The sequence below is a fragment of the Onychostruthus taczanowskii genome, unplaced genomic scaffold (assembly GCF_017590055.1).
Source record: "Onychostruthus taczanowskii isolate IOZ18803 unplaced genomic scaffold, ASM1759005v1 scaffold56, whole genome shotgun sequence".
NCBI lineage: Eukaryota > Metazoa > Chordata > Aves > Passeriformes > Passeridae > Onychostruthus > Onychostruthus taczanowskii.
In genome coordinates this window covers 5,031,503-5,037,502 of record NW_024503235.1, presented here as the reverse complement: position 1 = coordinate 5,037,502, position 6,000 = coordinate 5,031,503, and the positions used below count along the sequence as shown (strand labels likewise).

The window sequence follows — 6,000 nt, the reverse complement described above, 5'->3', positions numbered from 1 at the left end:
TTTTTTAAAAAATTGCTCATTAGATGGGGGAAAAAAAAAAAAAAAAAAAAAAAAAAAAAAAAAAAAAAAAAAAATGATTTCTCCAAGATGGAGTTTCAGATTTAACATCGAGCAGATGCTCTGGCTAAAATTAGCATAATGATTCCTCGTGCCTGCCACTTCCCAGGACATGTGTCTTTAATGGGAGCCTTGGAATATGAACCCAACTTTGCAGGGATTTTTTGGGATAATTGAAGACTCTCCCTGGTGGTTTTGAGATGTTTAATGAGCACAGGGACATTTGGAGTTAAGGAATTTTGCAGATGTGGCAAGTGGGATGCAGAAATCCTGTGCTGTCTGAGGGATGGAGGGTCCTGCGTGAGCAAATGAGCACTGCCCTTAATTAAGGGTATTAATTACTCTTTGTTTGCTTAATTGCTGATGGATGGCTGAAAAGGGCCTTGGGCTTCTGGGGCCGGACTATTCCAAATGAACCCAGCTCAGGAAAGGGGCCAGGAGGGATTTCCAGGAGCAGGGGGAGCTCAGGGTTGTCGGTGCCTCTGCCTGAGCCTGGAACTGCTGAAGGTTCTCATTTCCCGTTCAGAGATTGACAGCTCGGGTTGGAAAAGGTTGTTAAATTTATCTGGAATGTGCGGGGTTCACAGGTTTCTGCTGCTCCAGATTTCCCAAGGGGAGGGGTGGAGTGAAAAGAACATTCCCTGTCCCCTCTTCTGTCAGGAGTGGCAATGCTCAGACTTGGGCTCTGGGGCTTTAAAATGAAAAAATCTTAATGGAATGATTTGGGTTGGAAGGAACTTAAATTCCATCCAGTGCCACCCCAGGGACACCTCCCCCTGTCCCAGGTGCTCCCAGCCCCAATGTCCAGCCTGGCCTTGGGCACTGCCAGGGATCCAGGGGCAGCCACAGCTGCTCTGGCAATTCCAGCCCAGCCCTCCCCACCCTGCCAGGGAACAATTCCTCATTCCCAAAATCCCATCCAGCCCTGTCCTCCTTCACCTTAAAACCATTCCCTGTGGGTCCTGTCACTCCAAACCCTTGTAGAAAGGAAAAACAAAAAGTAACAAAATTGACAGCAAAGTGCAAATGTGTTAAAGTGCTTCACACAGAGCCAGACAGGAGCACATTGAAAATTTTGGTTTAAAAAAATGCTGTAGGTTTTTTAAGATTTATTTTTCCCCAGGGTCCTTCACCCTGCCCATGACATCCTCAGCGCCCCAGGGTTGATCTCTGTGCCTCAACAGTTTGAAAGGTGTTTTTTAGGTAATTTTCCCTTAAACAGCACAAATGGCCTTTCAGGGCAATCCACACAAAGGTGTTTGCCTGGTGCTGGTGGCTTCTCTTGGGCAGAAAATTGTGGTTTTGCTTAAATTGGAAAATGAAGGCCCACGTTCTCTGGAGACTCCTGTTCCTGCTGCAGGGGCAGGAAAACACAGGGTGAAGCTCAGGCCACGCTGACTTTTGTGGAAATCCTTTGTTAGAAACTGTTTAGCCAGGAAAGGGACTGTTCTGAGGTGCAGGGGGGTTAAACAACCACATCTCCCTCCTCACCCCGAGCTCAGAGCCTTTTCCTCCCATCCCTCACCTCAGCCTGGCCCAGGCTGGGCAGAAATTACCCAGTGCCTGAAAAGGCCTCTGTCAAACTGTTCCCACCTCTCCTGGTGGAGGGGTTTTTTTTGAGTTTTACTCATTTTTCCACCATTTCTGCTACACAGCAGCTCCTTGGAGCACCTTGCATGCTTCCAGCTGCTCCCAGACAATTCCTCTCCTCCTAAAATCCCTTTACAGAGCCTGAAAATGATGCCAGGACTTGCAGCTTTTCCATCCACACAGCTGCAGAGCTGCTCTTGGGGTAACCTGGTGGGAAGGGAGGTTCCCAGCAAAGAGCTGGGAATGCAGTGTGGGAACTGGGAAGTTTCCTCTCAGTTCTCCCACGGATTTCCTGTGCAGCCCTCAAGGAGTCACTTCACCTTCCTGGGTCAGAGTCTTCCCATCTGGAGAAAATGACTGGGGATGCACAAATCCTGTGGGACTGGAAAGGCTGAAAGAGCTGGGGGTGCTCTCCTGGAGAGGAGAAGGCTCCAGGGAGAGCTCAGAGCCCTTGCAGGGCCTGAAGGGGCTCCAGGAGAGCTGCAGAGGGACTGGGGACAAGGATGGAGGGACAGGACACAGGGAATGGCTCCCACTGCCAGAGGGCAGGGCTGGATGGGATCTTGGCAACTGGGAATTGTTCCCTGGCAGGCTGGGGAGGGGCTGGGCTGGAATTGGCAGAGCAGCTGTGGCTGCCCCTGGATCCCTGGCAGTGCCCAAGGCCAGGCTGGACACTGGGGCTGGGAGTACCTGGGACAGGGGGAGGTGTCCCTGGGTGGCACTGGATGGAATTTAAAGTCCTTCCAACCCAAATATTCCACGATTCTGGGACTTCTGTGAATTCCTGGGACTAAATCTTCCCAGGAGAGGCAGCTGATGACAGTAGAGGTGCTGTAGCCTCTCCCTGGCTGCCCTTCCACATTCTCACAAGAGCTCCTCCCAGCCCCTTCTCAGCTCATCTCCATCTGCCAAAAAATAAATAAAAAAAGGAAGGAAGAGTGTGGATGTGTCAGGAGGAACTGATCTGTGTGCCTGGGCTGCTAAATCCCAGTGTGGGGAGCTGCTGAGGGCACTGGGGGTTCTTACACAACCCCTGAGGTGTCACCGGCTTGGGGACACGGAGTGAAGGAGAGATTTCTTTGGTGGCTGCTCCTGATTCTGGTTTGGGCTCCTTGTGGTTCTCTCCATGCTCTGGAGCTGTATCTCATTGATTCCATGTCCACTCAAATATCTGAGTCCAGTTTGATGAAGAATCTTGTCCTTCCCAGTGCCTTCTGTTGCTGAGGCCTCCTGTTCAGCCCAGGTTGTGGCCTCCAAGTGACAAACCCTGGGCTGCTCCTGGCCTGTCCTGGAGTCATTAACGTTGGAAAATATCTCCAAAATTATAAAATTCTAGCACTAACCCAGCGCTGCCAGGCCCACCACTAACCCCTGTCCCCAAGTGCCACATCCACACATTTCCTGAGCACTTCCAGGTGCCTCCACACTGCCCTGGGCAGGGCTTGACCATCCTTTCAGGAAATCAATTTTCCCTGATATCCAACACAAACCTCTCCTGGGGCAGCCTGGCGCTGGTTGCTCCTGTCTCAGCAGAGCTGGGCAGGGCAGAGCTCCAGCTGTGACCTGATCCCAGCTCCAGGGCTGGGCAGCTCCCAGGGGAAACTCCCTGGAGGAGGAAATAGCCCCAATTCCGGTGTTTATAAGAGAGGGGTGGGAGGCTGAGAGTCCTCCAGGGCTCTGCAGGGGATCCAGAGTCTGGCTGCAGCCTTGGAAATCCTTAAAGACCTTGAGCACCTGCACTTGGTGACACCACAGTGACACCATGGTGACACCCTGGTGACTCAGGGACCTGAAATGCCATCCAGTGCCACCCCTGCCATGGCAGCCCCAATGTCCAGCCTGGCCTTGGGCACTGCCAGGGATCCCCTGCAAAGCAACACTGAGGAGCAAAGGGACAGTTCTGGGAGTGTCCACCCCAAAAAGCACATCCTGAGTTCCTTTTTTTGCTGTCATTCTTTCCATCAGAAACTTTACTCCAGCTTTTTTAGACTTAACCCTGACTTTATCAAGCTGGAGTCAAATGGGAATGGATTCAGTGGGGTGGGGGTGATTTTTTTTTCTCTTTTCAAACATTTTTGGTGTAGCAGTAAAGGGGAGCTGGGATGTGCCAGCTCTGGGGTGCAGCTGCTTTCACCAGGGAATATTTGAGCAGGTACAGCCCAGAGAGCAGCACTGGGTTATCAAACCCCTCCTGAGGGGCTGAGCAAAACGATCCTACCCGGAGCTCTGGTTTTCCCCACCTCCAGCAGGACTTTACTGACCACAGGCAGTGGAACAGAAGCGTTGTGCTGAGTAAGCAGATGTCATTTAAATGTAAACACAGCCTGGGCTGCAGGGCTGTGCTTCTGCTTTCTCCTAAAAAAAACCCAGGCTGCCTCTTCCCAGCTGCCTGGAGCACCCAGGGGTGTCTGGTTCTGTCCTCAGAGCTCAGCTTGGGCTGCCCAGAGCTGGGATCCTGTGTGGGAATTGCCAGGGAATCCCTTTGTCTCCCCTTTTTATCCCAAGGGCTTTGGCTTCCCCTTTCTATGGGAGTGATCACAGAATCCTGGAATGGTTTGGGTGGGAAGGGACCTTAAATCCCATCCAGTGCCACCCCAGCCATGGCAGGGAGACCTCCCCCTGTCCCAGGTGCTCCAGCCCCAATGTCCAGCCTGGCCTTGGGCACTGCCAGGGATCCAGGGGCAGCCCCAGCTGCTCTGGCAATTCCAGCCCAGCCCCTCCCCACCCTGCCAGGGAACAATTCCCAGTTCCCAAGATCCCATCCAGGCCTGCCCTCTGGCAGAGGGAGCCATTCCCTGTGTCCTGTCCCTCCATCCTTGTCCCCAGTCCCTCTGCAGCTCTCTTGTAGGTCAACTCCAAACGCCAAAAAACCAAGGAAAAAAAGCGATAACTATCCGAGCATAAAGTGAAAAATATCACACCCCCTCCCCCCCCAAACTCCAGAGAAATAATACAATCCAACCAACCAAAAAAAAAAAAAAAATTCATCAAGCCCTGGGATGTGTTGTAAGGATCCATCAGGCACGGGGTCGGTGCTGGGCAGCTCCGTGGACGGGACGTGAGGAACCCGGAGTTCCCTGCGCTGGAAACCCTGGCGGGACCGGGTTGTCCTGCCTGTCCCTGGCTGTTCCCACCGTCCCCGCTGTCCCCGACTGTCCCCACTGTCCGGGCTGTCTCCGTTTTCCCCAGTGTCCCCACTGTCCTCAGTGTCACCACTGTTCTCAGTGTCCCCGCTGTCCCCGGCTGTCCCCAGTGTCCGGGCTGGCCCCAGTGTCCCCGCTGTCCCCGCCGTCCCTCCCGCAGCCGCAGGGATGCTCCGGGAGAGGTTCGCAGTGTCCCCGGGCAGGGCTGCCCCGCTGCCACTGCCGCATCCGAGGGAAAGGCTCCTGCTGCCGGGAGGGGAGCGGAGCGGAGCGGAGGGGCTCCCTCGCCATGCGCTGCCGGGGGCAGCTGCCGCGGGTGCGGGAGCGCCGGAGCCGGGGCAGATGGGGAGGAACGAGGAGGAGGAGGATGTGGGGGAGGAAGGCGGCGGGAGGGATGGAGAAGGAAGGGAGGGGGGGAGGGAGGCGGCGGGCGAGACGCGCTCAGCGCCCGACCCGCAGCGCTGCCTCGGCCGCCGGGTTCCCCCGGCTCCCCCCGGCCCCTGCAGGCAAGGAGGGGTGGGAATCACGGCTCGGGCGATGGGAAGGGCTGTGGAGAGCGTGCGGGCAGCTCGGAGCCGCTCTCGTGTCCGGCCCGCCCAGCTCGGCCCCCGGCGGGGCAGCGGCACCGGGCAGCGGCCGGAGCATCGCCGGGGATGGAGGATTCCCGGGGCTCGAGGGTCCCAGAGCTGCAGGGTCCTCCTGGCCGGAGGATCCCGCCGCTGGAGGACCCCCAAAACTGGAGGATCCCCAGGCTGGAGGACTCCCAGGACTTGAGGGTCCCCAGAACAGGAGGACCCCCAGGACTGGAGGATCCCTGTGGCCGGAGGATCTCTGTGTCCAGAGGATCTCTGTGTTCAGGGGATTCCATGTCCAGAGGATCCGGTGTCCAGGGGATCCCGTGGCCGGAGGATCCCGCGGCCGCGCGCGGAGCCCCAGCCGCCGCTTGACAACAGGAAACAATGTGGAGTGAATGGAAAAAGGGGGAGGCGCTGCCCGAGCGACTTCCCTTGACATCACTGCCCAAATAAGGAGCTTTAAACCAACCTTTTCTATTGCAGCGCGGCAGAAGATCCCCCTGGAGCCGCGGGGTCCAGCCTGGCGCCGGCAGAGCCATGGGAGAGCCGCGGCTGCCGCGCGGGGGGCGAGTGCAGGTAACGCCGAGCGCGTCCCCCGGGCCCGGCTCCGCGGTGTGCGGGAGTGTGCCCGCCGA

At 56.4% G+C, this 6,000-nt stretch overlaps 1 protein-coding gene across 4 annotated transcripts in view; it reads left to right on the top strand.

Annotated features, from left to right (window-relative positions):
• The window catches only part of HIVEP3 (HIVEP zinc finger 3), a 251,827-nt gene that overhangs the window by 131,718 nt on the left and 114,109 nt on the right, over positions 1-6,000 (top strand). For 3 of the 4 annotated variants that reach the window (XM_041417531.1, XM_041417529.1, XM_041417532.1), the window contains one exon: positions 5,849-5,941. The exons of the other annotated variant lie outside the window; for it this stretch is intronic. The gene's annotated coding sequence lies outside the window, so the exon portion shown is untranslated. The remainder of the gene's footprint in view (positions 1-5,848; positions 5,942-6,000) is intronic. 4 annotated transcript variants of the gene reach the window in all.